Source organism: Alligator mississippiensis, chromosome 5 (genome assembly GCF_030867095.1).
Source record: "Alligator mississippiensis isolate rAllMis1 chromosome 5, rAllMis1, whole genome shotgun sequence".
In the NCBI taxonomy this organism is placed as follows: Eukaryota; Metazoa; Chordata; order Crocodylia; family Alligatoridae; genus Alligator; species Alligator mississippiensis.
Window position 1 is genome coordinate 151,038,743 of NC_081828.1, and position 19,494 is coordinate 151,058,236.

Consider the following 19,494-nt stretch of genomic DNA (forward strand, 5'->3'; position numbering starts at 1 on the left):
GTGTCTTGTTCTTTTGTAGAGTAAATGGGGAGACACCAGAACCTCCTACGCATAAAATTCAGGTCATGTAGGTGATGAGCAGAGGCACGTACAGCTAACCAAATTAGAAATGCATAAAAGTCTGGTAGGCAAGCAGGTGGGTACATAACTGTAGCTTAGTGGTTACAGTGCTCCCATGGGAGAAGAGGAGTCCTGGATTCCAGTTCTTCCTGCTAGAGCTGTTTATTCATTTTGACAAACACTTGACAAACATTGGTTAAAAACCAGGCAAAACCTTGGCAAGAGAGGTCCGCAACCCATCCTAGGCCATTGTCTGGTGACTACAGTACTTCCCTAGAGATGTAGGTTTGGGCATCCACAGGACGAAACCTAGAATCCAGGTCTCTGATTGCCTGATTACCAGCAGACAAACTAGGCTGAAAGGCAAGTACCACCAGCTGTCAGCAGCAAACAATTGCTTGGCCTGCTCTGTGACTGCCTCCGCATATTTGGATTTACAATAAAATTTACTTGGGAACGGACCACCTATCTGATTGATCTGGATTGCTTCTGAGCATTCTTAATAGCTCAAGTCTTGGCACATAGGGAATTTTTCAGTTCAAAATCTAGTACCCAATACAAAATCTAATACCTATGGAGTTTAGGCTGCCAAAGTAATTTTGTGGCTACTGAACTGGGTCAATCTGGATCACTCAGTGACTTAGGTGTTACAATTTTACCTCAGTCCTGGTTAGACTTTTACAAAGCCCTTATTTTTATACTAGGAAGATTCAGAATATGGGACGTATGTAACTAACGTAGCAATGCCTCCTGAGTCTGCAGGCAGCTTGAAACAATGCATCAAGAGGAATATGAATAGCCCCATTCATCTCAACTGAATGCCATAAATCCATGTGAAATAAATGCAAAATATCCACGTTCTCCACATGTGTTACCTTTGGTTGAAAATAAATCTGATTTCACATCCAACTTTGCATCCAAAGTTTGAACACCATTCTTGGAGGCATTCTTGGAAATGCGTGTATCAAGCAAAAATGTAGAAACTTAGAAACTACAGAGCTAAGGGAACACTGAAAAAATGTTTCATAAATGCTCACCTGAATTTAACAGCAAATTTGTTTCAGCTATGCTCACGTTCCTTTGTGTTCATTTCTGTGAACGTTTGAGCGACTGAGCTTTATTCACATGAATGCTAATAGAAAGCATGTTAGAAGCTTGTGTGCTTGAGCATTTGCAATGAAAGTGGCATATATTATATTGGATTGGACACTGCTTACCAGAAAAGGCTGACAGGGTTTTTGAAAGCTTTTATTAAATCTTTGGCACAGACTTAGAGGCAATTAAACAAGTTGAACAAGGATCATTCTAACCACATCTTTTATCGTAGGGCTAAGCACATGCACGCACTCACAGTTGCTTTGTTTCAGTGATTATAGTGAGATCAGCAAATTACAGCCTGATAAACACAATAATTTAATATTCTGTTTTGTATAACAGGGTATGCTGATGGTTATAATGGGAGGATCAGATTCCTAAGATCCCACACCAGAGTTCTATCATAAAGGCACTTAAAGGAGCCGGACTACAACGTGACCATCTCTTACACAAGTAATTGACACAAATTTCCTTTCCCTATGTGTGAAAAGAAATTGCATTTGAAGTCAGCCCATAATAAATAAATCCTGTTGTAGCCTTATATTGGGGGGGAAATAAGCAAGACACATATGACCCAGAAAAGACAAGCTATGATTAAAAAATTACATAATCATGTTTATTGTAAACCTCATAGTTGTGTTTCTGCCTTTCCCCAAACTCAAAAGGTCTCAGAGAAATCTCAGAAGCCAAGCAGTTTCTGTAAGTCTTTGTCGCCTTTACCAAATAAGGGAACAGACACTAAACTTCATCACTTACATGACAAATCACAACTATTCAATAACAGTTCTAATTTTAACCATTAAGAATTGTTCAGCAAATTGTTCATTATGAATGAAAAACAAACAAACAAACAAACAGAACAAAAAGCTGATTGAAGGAAGAAGCTGAATTCGTTAAGCAAATGATTTACATAACTCTAATATATGGAATACAAAGTACTTCATCCTTCCACACGAAAGGAGCTACTATATTTAAGCCTAATGCAATGGTTCTTACACAGGCAATTCTTTGTGACAGTTAATGGTAGTTTCACCCAAGTTAGAACTGCAGGAATGGGTGCTATTAATACCATAATAAAAATAGTACATGGAATGACTAAAAAGTAGCTGCAAATATTTAGGTTTCAGTTGACTAATCTGAGGGTAACACAATCTGCTTAGATACCCAACTTATTTTCAAACAAATATGCTTTAACTCCAGGGTAGAACTGTAGAAAACAGCATCTTACAACTTATTTGTGTGCCAAATTTTAATTACACGAGTAGGCTCATTGAAATCTACTGGACTCCTCCCGTGAGTAAAGAGAGTAGGATATATTTAAATTTAAACGAGCTGGCAGAAAAGCAAAAAGCAAGTTGCTTACTAGTATATCTCCCATTGTTCTAGGGGTTTTTTTTAATATTGTACATTTAAATCTATTTGGCGTGATACTGCAGAAAGTAGAACTATTATATAATAAACTTTGGGTTTGTACTTATGAATGCAGAACCTATCATTTAAACTCTATAATTGACTTAATTGCCTAAGTCACTCCAAGTAAAGGCTGGCATTGATTTAGTTTGCTGCATAAATGTACTCATAGTTGGGCAACACTTACAAGTGAAGAGTACAAACAGTCTTTGGCTCAAAAAAGTCCATTAATTTTAAGGTGTTTAGAACTAGAGCTAGCAATAGGACTTATTTCAAGAGCTGTGTTACCCCAAGTCCCACTGTAATCAATAGTATTAAGATGACTCAGCACTACACAGAATGTGATTCTGTGTAAGAAAGTGTTCTGCACTGCAGTTCTAAATATGGTAGCTGAAAATGTTCACTTTGCCTTTGTAATGGCCATAAAATTCAGCCTGGTCCTTAAAATGTTTATCAATGCATGTAGTACTCACACCACTTCAAAACAGCATATAGATAAAAGCTAGTGTAGGTACTGGATCATAACAAAGGAGGGCTGGAAGGGACCTCACAAGGTAGGAGCATCCCTGACTAAAACATCCCGGCTAAGTGTCTGTCTAACCTGCTCTTGAAAACTTCCAAAGATGGACATTCCAGTTTCTTTAGGTGGCCTGTTCCAATGCCATCCTCAAAGTCAGAAAGTTCCTCCTAATCTCCAACCTAAAATTTCCCCTGCTGCAACTTGAGACTATTACTCATGGTTCTGCCCCACAACTGCCAAAGAGAAAAGCCCATCTCATTCTTCTCAGTAATACCCCTTCACATTTTTGAAGACTGTTATCCAGTTCCCCCTACCTCCTTTTATTGTTCTCTTCTTCAAATTAAATAGCCTTAGGTCTTTCAACATTTTCTCATAAGTTTTGTCTCCCAGGCCCCTAATCATTTTCATTTCTCTGCACTGGACTCTACAATCTGGTCACATCTTTCTTGAAATGTGGGGCTCAAAACTGGAAATAATACTCAAGGTGAGGCCTGAACAGAGCAAAAGAATCACTTCCCTTGATTTGAAAGTAACAATCCTGTTAATACAAGCCAGTATGCTGTTGGATTTTTTTTTTAATTTTATTTTTATTTTGCAAAAAGAGCACACTGTTGGCTCAGTCTACTTTCTCAGCAGTGTAAATTAACCTGCACAGAGCTCCAGGCGACTACAGCTGCAATGTTTCCAGTCCCCAAACTAGCTCTTTAAAAGCTAGCTTGGGTATCTCTAGACTATACTTTGTAGACATACCATAATGCAAACTGGGGCCTCCCCTCTTTCCACACACCCCCTACCACATGGCATGGGACTCCCCTCTGAGCTATGCCACAGTGTGGATACCTTCTGCTGCATGGGTAGCAGACTCTCCCCTCAACCCCGAGTCCCCAGGCCATGGACTCTGTGGACTTCATGGTATTGTCCTGTGTGGCCCCACTCCCAGAGATAGGGGCAGGAAGTGGAAACTGGAGGACTGAAGAGCCAGAGACCCCAGTGACAGCGCAAAAGAACAAAGCGGGCAGTGACACCCAGTCTGCACAGAACCATTCCTAGAATTAATTGGTTCTTAGCACGCAGTCACTGTAGGAGTTTCTCTGCCTTCCCCCAGACCATTCTGGTAAACTGACACTCCCACATCATATGCCATATGTTTCCTTCCCCCCACAGCACAGCACAGCACAGCACAGCACAGCACAGCACAAAGTCCCCAGCTGTAATGGAGTGCCTGTACAGGTAACATCCAAATTGCTATCAACCAGCTGAAATCCCGGGACACCTATACATGTACACAAAGGCTGTTCTGACATGCTGGAAATCCAGTGCATCAGAGCAGACTTGATTAATCAAGTCTGCTGGAGCACAGAAATTAATACACTCCAGCAGCCTTTCGCATTATGTGTATCAGGGGTGCAGCGCGTCTCTGTGCTGGAAAAATGGCGGTGGGAAGCTTTGAAATAAAACAAGTTCGATGAGCTTTAGTTCAAAGTGCTCTGCTGACATTTTTTCAGCACTGGGACACACTGCACCTCTGATACATATGACACATGGGCGATTTTAATTAGTATGGCTTGCTAATTAAAGCGCCTGGCTCCACATCCTGCAGCATGTGTAAAAATGCCCCTTGTGCTGTTTCTGTAAGTTTCTGTCAAACACCTCCTTCAAAATTGTCCATGCTTCATCCCCTATAAACCTCCCTACTAGGAACAGTTTTCTTTTCTAACTCAGGCCTTGACTTTTTTTTTTTTTATGGTCCACCAAATCTGTTGTGGCTACCGTCTGTATCCTGTACCAATTCACATGTGTTACAATCTTCTTGTACATTGGTGGTACTATCCAGGCCTAGGACAGTGACCTTTTACATACATCATATCTATGCTATAATGTCCCTGCATAGTACCAGACAAACCCAGTCCATTTGGTGCCTCCTTTTATCCCTTCCCTGCAGCATACACTGGCATACTTTGCATGAACAGAAACAAATCTGCGAGACCCAATCCTCCTTTCACTTTCTTCTTGTATAGTGTTCTCCTAAGCCTTTCCTTTTTGGTTTTCCAAAAGAACACCATCAGTTCCCCCTGAATATTACACGTGGTGATCCATAATGGAGGGAACACCATGATGACATACAATAGAATTGCGAGCACCATCACCTTAATTACTTTTACTAACCCTCCTATCAACAGCTTACAGTTGTACATGCTCCCCAGTTTTAGGCACTTACTTCTTTGTATTTTTAATTTTGCCCCACCGCGCACACCTTTCCATATTCATTTGCACAACTTATAGCCTTTTTTAGGAAGACTCTCTCTTGTTAAGATTGTCCATGTACAATGTGCATTTCACTTGAGTGCCCTTTCTTCCAGCGCTTGACACATCCTCGATCATGCAATCCATCCTGATCCTCTGTGCTAACAGCTCAATGGCACAGATGGCACAAGTGATAACAAGGGATACCGCTGTCTTACACCTGATCTGACTTTGACTTCATCTGTTAAATGACCTTTCACTCTTATCCTACACCATGCTCCTTTGCATAAAGTCTTGATCCAACTTAGAAACTTTGGTAAGACACAAAGTTGTTCAGCATACCAAATAGGAACTTGCACTCCACCCGATCATACACTTTTTCTAAATCAAGATTTAGGAGTGCCACATTCAGTCTTCATTTTTGATAGTACCTAATCACATCTCCCAGTAAGTAAAACTGTTATATATGTAGCATGCACACTTTTATATATGTAGCATACCCATAATTGCTTCCTAGCTCTTGTGTATCACTTCTGGTTCTGTTCATTGTCATACTATGTAGATTCTGTACCACCACCCCACAAGCCTGTACAAGCTCACTCTACGCTTACTTAGGTCCTTATAGTAAATCATTCCATGATCACACATGTAGGGTCCAATTTCCATACCAAGAAAAGTCTATACTCAATCTTGTCTAAAATGTCACAATCCTGTACCCCATGAAAGTGAAGGCAAAGAAGTTATCTATTTTAAGAGGATATAGAAAGCAGGCCTCTAAGTGACTGCTCTTGTGAAATTAATTAATTGATAAACTAAGATTTACAATGGAGGAGAAGGTATACACGAAGCGAGAAGCATGCCAAAATGATCAAAGTTCTAGTTATTTCAAAAGTTAGAAACCCTGGCCCTTTAAGGGAATAAGACAATAACTAATTCAGCACAATGAAGCAGACACTGATAAATCATTAAGCAGAGAGCACCTTCTGCTCTTTACTTAAGCTGTGCTCATCAGCTTAAATCACAATGTAGTCAATGGTCTTTTTATACCCTTACAGATTCTAGGGGGTGCAACATGTAAATCTTGATTGCATGAGTGCAGTAGGTGTCCATCTGAATTGTTCTGTATTTATTATAATTTAAATGAGCACAAACAGTGAAAAAATTAAGACTATTGTTTTCAAAAGACAGTAGCTCTTAAACAGATTGTAAGAGACAATAGAAATCAATTCATGTCTGAAGAACTGCAGCTGCTTATCAAAAAGGTATCATATCAACAATGTCGCATTAGCTCTCTACTATCGAGCCACAACTGGATTACCAGAAACTTTTTCCAGAGTGAGTCAAGTCAGTCATTCATGCTATGGCCCCAGATAAACATATCTTATGCCAAGATAGCTTGGGGGCATGGAGGGGTATTAGAAATTACTTTCATTTTGATGTGGAATGAAGGAAAAAAAAGGTTTTAAAAACTTTTGTAAAACCACACAAGCAAGAAAGAGAGACTTCCTCTAACTAGCTAGCAGTTTTAGCATATACTTGGGATGTGAGAGTTCAAGTCCCTGTTTCAACTCAGGGATAGCAGGGCCTTCAATCCCAATATCTCTGCCCCAAGGAAGTACCCTTACCATTAAACTGCTGGGTATTTTGACTAGGAAAAAATCTTTCTTGTGTATGTGTTTTGACAAAAATTCCATTTCTAAGCAACATTTTGGTGTCAACAAAACTGCATTTCCAAATGGAAAACAGTTTCATCTCAAAATATTCAGTCACCTCATTACTAACACACGACTGCAGTCTTAAAAATGCATTTACAAAGGGATAGAGAACTTTCCTAAGAGATTACTAAAATCATTTGCAATCAACTGCAGGATAGTAATGACATATTAGTTCATTGTCAGTGATTAAATAAATTGTAATTCACTTCATGACAAAATTTTCTTTTAGTGCCTACATTTCTACCTGGCCTGTGGCACATGTATAGATTTAGGGTTTTTTCCAAAGAGTGTTTTGTGACTGCTCTGGTGATAGGGATCAGAATGGACAATCTTGTAGATCTTTTTGGCAGCAGGGGACTGCACCTGATGGCCTAGGAGGCCCCTTCCAGCCATACATCTATGTTGGGGGAAGGAAATGAGAAACCTGTAGAAATGCACTGGGGATGTGGGCAAAAGCTATGCTTTAGGGAATCATGGCCTTTCCCTAGGCAGGCCAGTGTGTAGTGGAATGATACAGTTTTGCTCCATGTAGAAGAGTATAGCCTGCTCATCCAACTATGACAATATCGTTGATGTGCCTCCTTCCTTTGAGTGCGAGGGCTCCATTTGTGAATGACTTTGGCTAAGGGGTAAAGATTCTTTTACCCGCTCCAGTCCCAAATATCAATTCACTAGCCAGACACAATAAGCCCCTTTCTATATAAGAACATTCCATAATATTTATTTCAGCACTATAAAAGTTCACCCTGCCTCCTCCATATTTGATTCATATGCCTTTTTGTCTGTAAAGTGACTTGGACCTTATGCCAGAAGTTCCTGGCATTTATCAACTCGCACTGAAACCAATGAGCATTTTTGCTTGTCAGTATTTTCAAAGTCCCATATATGTATGCTGCTTGCAAATAAAAAAGGAAATAATACCTAATAGTGCAGACTGGATGAAAATGGTGGTAAGGCAGAGGAACGTATGGGCTTTTACGTTTTCATATTCTCTCTCCCTTAGGCTTCAAAGTCTCTTTTCAAACTTACTATTCTTTGTCAGGAGCAAAAGATACTGGGACATCTTTGAACCTTTGCTTACACTTGTAACTGACCCTGCCTCAGCTGTAAGTTATCTTCTATTGAACCCTGAGCTGACAAGCAAAGAAATCTATAACATAAACTAAACTCATTGTGAGAGGAGTTATGATTAAATATACTTATGTTTGATCTCCAAGAAAGGCCTTGCTTTATGAAAAAGCATTTGAAAGACTGTATTTTTGCTATCTATAAATACAGGAGAGGGTAAGTGCTTGGGAGAGATCACTATTTAAGATAAAAGACAATGATGACACAAGAAGATACGAGTATAAACAGGCCAAGAGTAAATTTAAGTGGGAAATTTGAAGGTGTCTAACCATCAGAGGAGGGAGATTCAGGAACATCCTCTTGTTATAAGGACTAAGAATTAAAAAAAAGTTTTAAGATGGACCTTCCTTAATTTATAAAAAGTAATGATGTGAGATATCTGCCAAAACAGCTGGGCTCAATGATATAAGAGATCCCTTGCAGTCCTATGTTCCTAAGTAGTATGCCTCAAATATATATATTTAGATGGCCAACATTCAGTTAAGCTTTAGTATAAATAGTGAAAAAAAGAAGAGTGAGAAGATGCTTGAGACTTTTATACCTTCTGGCTATGACCTTTAATTTAACCCTCCTAAGCTGGCATTGCAGTACTTGTCATTCAGTTATGGCCTTCCTCTCAGCCTCAGGAGAATAAAATACTTTTATTCAGTCTGTACTATTTCCACAAAATATGCTGATGTCACAGTACACTTATAGTCAGCTGCTCTTTGACACATATTAACCCACTTTCTACATCCATCCTCTCTTCACCTGTAGTTTTGTATGGTAAACAAGATGATCTGCTTATCTGTATTCTTCCTTCTGCCTCTATTATTATTAATATTATTTCGCCATTTGGCTCTTTTATTTCATTTTCTCCCCTGCCCCTCGGTTGTTGCAAATTAAAAGCATTAAAATGAAGAAGAATTTGATTTAAAAAAAAAGTTTTATGCTCAACAGGACATCATCAGTATTAGGAGAGTTATGAAGACTTATGAATACCATAAAGACTGCAATAACTGGAAACAAAGAAAGAACATGAGAAGTTGGATTTCATAGCTTTCTCAATTAAACATTCCAACATATACCAGATTAATGCACTGCCCTGCACTTTATTGGAAAGGTTGGAACTTGAATGATACTATACTGTTTTCTAGATAAGCATGTGAGCCTGTGTGGTACTCATGTTATGAGGAGGATGACTGGCTACTGGAGGAGCTAAGAAAAAAAAAAAATCAAGCTTCAGCCCCTTGTTCTAGGCCACTGATTCTCAATGAGTGTACTGCAACAAATTCAAAATTCTGATCCTTTTTACTATTTTTTTCTCTCATACCATGGACCTCAGAAGAAGACACACCTCAGGTGCACCAACATGTGTGCTTTACTGTGGAGTTGACTAATTAGGTCCACAGTAAAGTGTTACCATTTACACGTGCAACGTTATCAGGGTGCAATAAACTAATTAATTCTTCTACAGAATAGTACTGTCTGGGACAAGCCTACTGGCTAACCCCATACTGTAGCACCCTCATACCCCAGCCCGCCTCTCCACAGCACACTGAGCCAATTTGGAGCAGCCCCAGACTTGTAGACTAACCCCCCAGACCCTCTGCCAGCCAGGGCTGCTCCACCCTGGCTCTATGTACTGCAATCCCAGGCACGCATGAAGATGCTGTGCTGAGGAGCAATAAACTCTGGCATGAACTGTGCTGGAGTTTATTCAGGTGCACTAATTTCACATGTAGATGTGCCCACTGTGTTTTTGGAAGTGGAATAAAGAAAAATATATCTTTCCTTAAAAATACCAGCAAATAATTTCACAGGAAAAGAGGCAGATTCAGTAGGAGGAGGAGAAAAAACTCTTGACTGTTTTATTAATCTCCCAGCTGCATGACACAGAAGATGCTTCTGGCTGCCCAAACAGTTCAAAAAGAGGTCAGTGATGCTGGCTGAGCTACAGTGCAAGGGACCCTCTTCTCAAACAGGGTGATTAGCAAGTACATCTGATAGGTCATTTGACGGTCTGATCCTGCTGGAGATGAACTGCCTGGCCCCTAGCTACTAGCAATTCATGCTGAGAGCCCACCCAGATTGACAAGAGGGACTAGGAACTTTGGCACAGTCAGCACTGCCTACTGAGTCAGCTGCGGGTCTGATCTTAGCTGCTTCAGCACATGCCACTGACTCTCCACCTGGCTCTAAGAGGGGCTCAACACTTTGGCTCCTGCATGATTGGGCACTCAGCTCCCCACGTCTTCATTTAAGACATGCACTCCAATTTTAAGCACCCTGTGCACTCCAAGCAAATGGGGGAGGGGAGGGGAAGGGGTTTGCATATCATATGCCAGTAAATAGGATGAATCCATTTTGATGTACTGTAAAACATTTGCATCAAACCTTGTACTTGCTTAGTCTTAGCAAGATTTTGAGATGTATATTCTTGAGTCTTAACTTCATATCATGAAAAATTCACTGTGGATCAAGGTTATACAGAGATTATTTTTTTCAGGTATGTGTCTTCACCATAAAATTAGTCCCTGCCTTTTGACTTAAAAAAAAAAAAATCAACTTTCATATTCTTCATCTTAACATATAATAAATGGCTCATCTAGTTATTTTTTGTAATTAAGTAATTGCAATTTCTTATTACTATATTTATCTGAATCCAAAACTATTTTGACTGTAGGACCCCCCCCCCCCCCAGTTATTAGATTCTATACATGGAAAATTATAAACACACTATAACAAATTTATAATTTTCTGAGAAAGTCATTATTGGAAGGTAATTATTGTAAGGGCTGTCCAGGGTTGTCTTAAATTTGTTCCCAACCTAGCAGTGCAGTGGGGAAGGCAGTGGCTGGGTGCCAGATAGTCTGCCCCTTGCCCCCTGCCCCGTAGTTCCTCTATCTCCAGCACCTGCCCCCCTGATGCCTGTTCCCCCTGTCATTTGTCACTCTCTGGTGCCTGTCCCATTCAGCACTTGCCCCCTCTGCCATCTATTTATTTGCAGTACCTGCCCCCACCTACCACTTGCCCCCTTCTGGGGCCTGTCCCCCCCCCCCCAACCACCTGTCCCCTGCAACTATTCTGGCTCTGGTTTCACCTGAGGTATGGAGCACCTTGCATGGTCAGCCAGGAGTGGGGGCCCTGTGCCCAGCGCTGGCCTCAGCCTGGAACAGGCAACAACCAAAGCAAGGGGAGGAGAACGAGGGGGAAGGTGGAGCATGCAGTGGCAGGGGAGTCACTGTAGCTTCATGTGCCTCTTCCCCCACTCTCTCCTCATATAATGCAGGCCTTCCCCCATGCTTCCCCTTGCACCCTCTTCCCCATGCTTCCCCCAGCACTGCATTCCACATGCACCGCACACTCCTTCCCTTGCACTCCCCTTTGCACCTAACTCTCCCTTGCACCCCTTTTTCTGTGCTCCCCTCTTCTATGTGTACCCTCTCTCCTGATCTCACCCCCATGGGCTCTCCCTACTCTGCTACAGAAACCACTCCAGACCTAGCCTGGAACAGGGGGTTCCTGAAGTTCTGGCTTGGGCACTAGCCACTTGCCCTGAGCCAGTAAGTGTTTTTTCCCCCATGTTGAATGGGGGAAAAGCCTTGTCTTGGATTCGTGTAAATATAGTAATATTTCATACACTTTCACATTTATTTTCTCTCTTTAGAATCAGTGCTTTTTATTACCTGAAAACCTGGGATTTAAAGTTAATTTGTTTAATCACAAACAGCTTGTAAAGTTAATGATTAAATCTTCCTTCACTTCCTTTAACTGGAATCTGGCTAGAACAGTTAATTAACTATTTTCTCATCTTTAAATCAAATATTAATTTTGGTTTCTTCTTAGAAAACAATACATCTACTCAAATATTTATAGGTTCATTGCATAGTACTTTCTGGATAAACATACTGGGATGAGATCTTGTCAATTTGTACAGTAATATACTTTTATCCTTGATCCTCACTTGATGCTTCTGTAATTGAATTGTTTCATCTCTTACAGTATTTCTTCTGTAAAATGTTAAATAAATAGAAAATATATCTGTAAGAGTATAAACATGTAAATTATATAGCGTTTCATGAATCTACAGGGGCCAAGAATGCATTTCTCAGCATTATGTTGGTATTCTAACTCTGTTAATCAGCACATTTCCCAAGACGTACACGGTTGTTGGTAGCTAAGCAATATTGTTAACAATGTATTGGATAATGCTTTTGGCTACAGTATGGATGTCTATGTCAGATTTGTTTTTCAAGCTCAACAAAATGCATCTAGGGGCTTGTTATCTTGGAGGTGTTTGTAAATACCCGCAAGGTCCCTGGTTTGCATATTCCTTGTTTGGTTTAGAAACACAAGAGCATTCAGGTCTAGGAAAGAAGTATATGGTATATGAAAATCTGACTTCTTAAGAAAAAAATATAAATAAATACACAACAGTATAGAAGATTTGTATCAAACTTTAACTTGATCCAATATCTTAAAAATGCATTTATACCAAGCAATCTTCTTCATCTCGTCATTTCTTACATAATCTTAATACCTCCAAGTGTTAAATAAAAACTGTCAAACCTATAGGTAAATTAAATATTCTTGATGTAATGATTATTTACAGGTACAAAACAGAAATCAGTTACAGAAATAAAATTAATTATGCAAAACCTTTTGCTGTAAAAAAATTACAAACTGTGTTACTAATATGCAGTATTCTTGGCCAATCAAAATACAAGGATACTATATATTTACTAATTCATCATTAAATATTTTCAAATGAAATGTCACTTTTTTTTTTGGAAAACAATACGTGCTCAGTTTTCAGTAAGGGTAGAATTCTATTTACATTCATGCACCTAAATCAACACGTCCTTGGGAATTTCTCACACTTAACCCTCTCTGCAGACACATAAGCAGACACAAGTATACTGGTCATAAGCAGTAGGCTATGTAGCAACCCTACTTGTATGTGCATACCTAAGTGACAGTCTAGGAAAATGGCTTTCCTATGTTTTAGCGCCAATGACCAAGTGGTTCAGGTACTTGCCAAGAAGCAAGAGGTCTGGGTTTTAGATCCTACCTACCAAGAGAGGGCCTGTAACTGCATCTCTGGGACAGCACTCTAACCCTCATATCATAGGGGAGGCATTACATGGGCCACTCTCTAGCCCACTTTTTAAAAACTGAGTCACAGCCCATTAAAATTACTAGGCATTGGATAAAATAGAGAATGCAGAAGTTTCTGCCCCACTGGGAGAAAGGATCTATGGCTGCCACTCAGTCAGTTGGGCAGCCACCCTGCTGAACCACATACCCTCCAGCTTAGCCTTGTGCTCTGGCCCCACATACCCCTATCTCTTGGATGCTCAGGGAGAGAGCTTTAAAAATTCTTAACCTGTGTTAAAACATGGGAGGATAGCCCTCTTCTAATATCTTTTAGTCATGGCTTTCTGGCCAGATACATTTTAGTGACTTAGACACACATGCCCAGAATGGGGTTGCACATACCTCCCTGGGCAGTGCATAGTCTACTACACATTCTCAGCCAAGGTGTGCTTACACATCCACAGTGCAGGGGGAATAGAAATCACAACCTGTGCATAAGTGCCAAAAGCACAACTTTGAGAAATAGAAAATTGTCATTTAGGTGTACAAAGAGAAAACCAGATTCTGCCCTAAGTGTCATGGATATGTATCTCTGTGCACTTATGTTACGGCTTTCAGAGTGCACCATCTACATATGGTATTAGGCCCATTTTCCTTCAGGTATTGGTTCATTTATTTATGCCTGCCAGGAATCATGCTCTCTGGCTAAATGTTTAATGGTGGGACTGAAGTGGCAACACAGAGCTGGCTGTTCAAACTATGAACCTCACTGTGTATGAGTTTCAATTCTTTTCCAAGTTTTAATGCAAATTATGATGTTTTAAAATCAAGACCCTCTCAAACACCTCTTCAAACAGATGACAGAAGTCAGGGTCTCCATACTCTAACAGGCAAAGACAGGGACAGATCCAGAGAGGATATGGTGGTGCAGACACACTCCCCTTTCAGTTGCAGGTGCTGTAGGAGCAGCAGCAGGACACTTTAAGTCCCTGAATTGGGGACACATTTTGCCCTTATCTTCCCCTCCACACTCAGCAGCACCTCCTCTCCTCTCCCCTACATTCTCCAGGTAACCCACTCACTGCTTTTATGATCTCCAGCGGCCCTAGGGGTGAAGGCAGAGGAAGGCTTCAGAGCTGTTCCTACCCATTCCAACCACACTCTGTGGCGGCTGGGCAGGGACAGTGGAAGTGGCAGGCAGGTCCCTCCTCCCTGCCCATTCCCCCTTGAATATTCCCTGCCAGCCAGGGTGTAGGCACGGTGGAAGGGAACCAACCTACTGCTGCCTCTGGCCCAGCCTGGCTTCATATGCAGCCCAGCTGGAATGGGGCACACATCACTTTGGAGTCTCCCCCTTGGCCTCCAGGTCAGCTGAAGGCAGAAGGCACAGCTACAGGCAGAGAAGTGGGGAAATGGGAGGGGAGGAGACATGCCACTGTGCACAGTGGGGAAGGGAGCTGGGAAGGGGAGGGATGCGATTGTTATCTGATTGAGGGACTTAAAAAAAGTCCCTAGCTGCTGCTCCCATGGCTTGTACCTCATTCCAGATATAGTTTAGCTAGATATGATAGCATAAGGGTAATAAATTAATGCTTAATTTGCTGGCATTTCTTCTGACTGGAAAAAAAAAATCTTCCTCCTTTTAACCTGTACAACAGCTCATTTCAAACTACAGCCTTGCTAGTCTACATATCCTACAAACTGAGTAGCCACTTAATTAATCTCAGTCTCACAGTTAAGATGAGGAAAGGAGAAATGGAAACAGTGATATTTTGCAAATAGAAGCTGATCAGCAACTATTAGGAAGCTTTGTTTTCACTGCAAGATGAAAACCCTAAATTTTATTAAACAACTTATACAAAAAAGATCTTAATCAACAACATCTAGCTTCTCAGGAAAACTTAACACACTCAAATTTCAATTTGCATCTTCATGTTCTAGTTATTTTATTACTTTATTAGCTTTCATTAGTGTCTTAATATAGCTTTAACTCAAGTCATCTCCAGTTCTTTTACTTTTATCATCTTCCATTTTTATTAAATGTTGCTTTGACCTTCTCCATCCTATTATTAGAGAGTATCTTGCCATTTTGAGGATAATTTCTGAACTTTGCTACTCACCGATGAAAAGTATTTCTTTTATTTTCCATACTGTTCAACATGTAGGAGATGTTGAATCTGTTGGCACTTCTGAAGAATACATCTCATAAAGACTTCTTTAAAAACAGTTTCAATGGCTTTTTGGTATTTTTTTCTTTTGGCTTTGCAAGTATACAGGCTCAGATCAAAACTGCAAGATTTTTTTTTTCCTTTTGCCATCCAATACTCAGGAAGCATTAAGGAGCTAGGCAGCAAAAGAAAAATAAAAGTCTTTCTTGAATTCCACCACAATTTCTTCACTTTGAACCCTGCTAATTAGGAAGAACGAGTGTCATTTAGGTCAAAGCATAATTTCCACTGTCAGAAATCAGTTTATTATGTCCATTCTTAAAAGTAAAAAGAATCAAATTTTTCATGTTCTCAGTTACTACGGAAGAAATCTAGAATAACAATACTGACTTTAATGGAGCCACTCTGGTGTAACTGAGATAGTGAAATATAATCAGTATTGCCCAATTTCTAAGTATTTCAGTTAATATAGGCTTTTTCATAGAAGCTAGCAAAATATGGTCCTATTTAAATAATATCCTTCTGCTTCTCACAGAAGAGCAAAAATATTTGTTAAGTAGACCTAAAGAGAGACTACAAAGTTAGAAACACAATCCAGCAGTACAGTTTGCCTACTTAATAAATGATAATATATTTATCACAAAGATATGGTAAAATGTAGCTAAGGCAGTAAGCATTTTAAATTGCTGTTGATTTTAATGCCAAAATGATGTACCTTGTTTCCAAATTCTGTTATTCTTTTGTCTTATAAACATCTTTAAGTCACTCTTGTATAGATGCTATGCTATTTATTCTTCTGCTGATTTTGTTTTGCTGTCAGTTCTTTCCTCTCAAGAGCAATGGTGGAGAACAAACACCAAATCTAAAACGTACTTTTATTCTTTCACAGTTTTGGATGTCATTTGCCACATTTGTGTTTCAAAGATAATGGCAGGGGGAGGGGGCAGGGTCATACATCATTATTTATTGGGAAAACAGCATGTTAGATTAACTGATTTTGAAAGTCTAGGAGTAGTAAAGCAGCAGCATCAAAACAAAAAAGGAGTGTGCTGCCAATAGGCTTATCACTGAAGGAATGATACATAGAGATATGAGTTTTTCCACTGTAATTTTGATGTTCTAAACATTTTAAGAATAGGCAGATATTTTCCCAATTAACAGGAAATTCTTCAGATTATTTGTATAATGTAATTTTTCAATTTCTATTCTAATCCACTTGTTCCTGAGATAAGTACACCCTCATGTGCTTGCCACTCTGTTGTGATGAATCAGAGAGTTTAAATGCAGCTGCAGAAAAAGGCTAGCTTTCTTCTCTTGTAATCAAGGTTTGTAAGGACTTATTCTACCTTCTTGGTAAGAACTCTAGACTGGAATACTTGCACCTTCTGAGACTGTACAATGCCAATCAGACTGAATAATGATTGCTTTGGTTCAGTTTCTTAAAATATGGATTTTTCCTTCCAACAACATTGACCAGATCAATAGATTCTTCAAAAACAGACCTGAAATTGTCGTCTCTGAAACTGTCATCTATACCTGCTCTCTTTCTTATTAGTGTCAAACCTAGTCTTCTTCAGATTATACAAGGCCTGGAAAACATATCCAAAAGATAAAGAAACAGACTTGGGAGGGCACAGGGCCACTGCATTCATCAGTAGCAACTGAGGACAAGATCATGAGGGAGAGAGAATTGGCATTTAAAGTGATTCAAATGAAAGAAGAACCTTTTACCTCACTATCCTCATACTTCTGTTTTTCTTTCTCCTTCTGTTTCTTCTGTCCTCAATTTAAAGGTCATTGTGTGATAAAATGAATGCTCTACTTGATATAACTTTAGAATTGGTATTGGCTTCAGCAGAGCTTAGAATTCTTGTTGATCAGATGAAGAATGTTGGTATAATCTGTTTAATATTAACAGGGTTAATATCTTTTTGCAATATGATGCAATGCACTTAGAAATGCCATCAGTCTCCTTAGACCAGGGACCAGATGCATCAAGCTTGGTGAAAGGATGTGCACTCATGCTACACATGCTCCAGCACCCCTACTTAGCTCCACACAGAAGTGAAGTTTTGCTGGTAGCCCACTTCAGATTTTCTGACATGTGCAGGGTGTCTGTGTGTGGGGAAATATGTACATTTCAGTGGTTTCCACAGGAGACCTACTAGTGAAGGAGACTAGGAAAATAAAGCAATACTCTTCCCATGCAGTCTTTTCTTGGGTTGCACTAACTTACTATGGACTAGGGTCTACTAGTTACTGAATGTCACCAAGACCCCTGACTAGGGTTCTTTTCTTTCCTTAGGCTCAGGGAATCTTGTTTCTTTTTCTTCCCCAAGAGGCTTCTCTTAAATACAAAATTCAAACCTGACTTAAACACCTTCTCATTATCCTCTCATCATATTCTTTATTTGGGGAGGACAGAAATATTCATGTAACTTCCTTCCCCACATAAACGTCTGTCTGACAAGTTTTAGGTGTCCTCTTTGATATGTACCTGATGCATTTTTCTTTTGAAATGCATTCAGCTCATTTAGCTCATCTTTCACTCAAGGGAAAAGCCTGTCAGGAGGTGTGCTCTCCCTGACCCCCTGCTGGCACAGGAGGGCAACATGTGTAAAGGGCTGTGCCACTCCTGTTTTGATCCTAATCAAATCCCAGGATAAGCAGGTGCAATGTCTGTTTAAAGCTATACAAACATATGAATGTTACAAACAAACATAGTTTGTTATTAGCTGCTGACAGAGACCAAACAATGCCAGCCCCCCCACAAAGGAACCACTGCAGATTTGCTTACTCTCTGACAAATACCCAGACACATTTAGTCACCTGGCCCTGATTATTAATCAAGTGTGGCTGCAACTGCTTGGTATTCTGAAGGGATGCTCCATATGCATCTTCCCTCTTCTGCCTACAAAACCCAGGGCATGTTTATACCATGTCTATATTGTGGCTGGAAGAATCGCAGTGAGGTGGGCTGAACCCATTCTGTGAGTACTACCTCCCACAACAAAAGTAATGCAGCATGGCACTGAGTACATGCCAATTAACTCATCCTGTCTGGAGATATTTTGGGAGGTAGCACATACCGAGTAGCTGTAGGGTGCTCCTTGGTCCAGTACAGAAGCAGTATAGACATTGCAGAATGCATGATCCTGCTTCTTTATTCTGAGATTTTAGCAGATGCTTTCCCAAAACAAACAAACAATTCTAAACACCATTTGGATATCGTAACAGCACATCCTCCTAAAATCCCAATCAAACAAAACTACTCATTTTAGTAGTTTAGTAGGTATGGTAGAACATTAATTTTGTGATAGAGATAATGTGTACGAAGTCCCAAACAGTCACATTTTCTATGCTTAGCACAGATAGAAAATTTGCTTTGCATATTTTGATTTTTTTTATTCCCACTCCCCCTTTGTTCTTCATTCTGACTCCTTCCCCCCCATTCCCACCACCAAGTGATGGTGAATCTACAATAAGCAAAGAAGCAAAAAGCCACCTAATATTTTAACCCAATTTATACTTAGTGGGTGGCCACCAACATATAATGGTACTGATATAAATTCCAAAGTAACTGAGAACAGAGCTCTTGCTAAAGCATGATCAATCAATAACTGGGCAATTAATAATTTGACATCTTGATAAATCCACCCCTTTGCCAAATGATTTCTTCTGTAAGAATAAGACTGTTCAGACAAACCATATGGACACTACAGTACATTTCTCTTTTGGATTAGCCTTTTTATCCAACATGAGTATGTAAACAAACAGAATATGCTAATAAAGCAGAACAATTAAAAATAATAAAATGGACAAAAAGTGGGTCATTTTAGTTCTTGATCATAATATGGCAATTACAGCTTATGCACCATTGTGTCCTTACACTTGGCCATGTACATGAATAATGAAGAGACATGCTTCTGAATAAATAATCTAATACAGGGGTGTCAAAGATATGGCCCAACGGCTGGATCCAGCCCACAGTTCCACATCATCCAGCCCCTGATGCTTGCCTCACATAGTATCAGTCCAAGACACCTACCTCCCACCATGCTTGATCCAGTGCTCA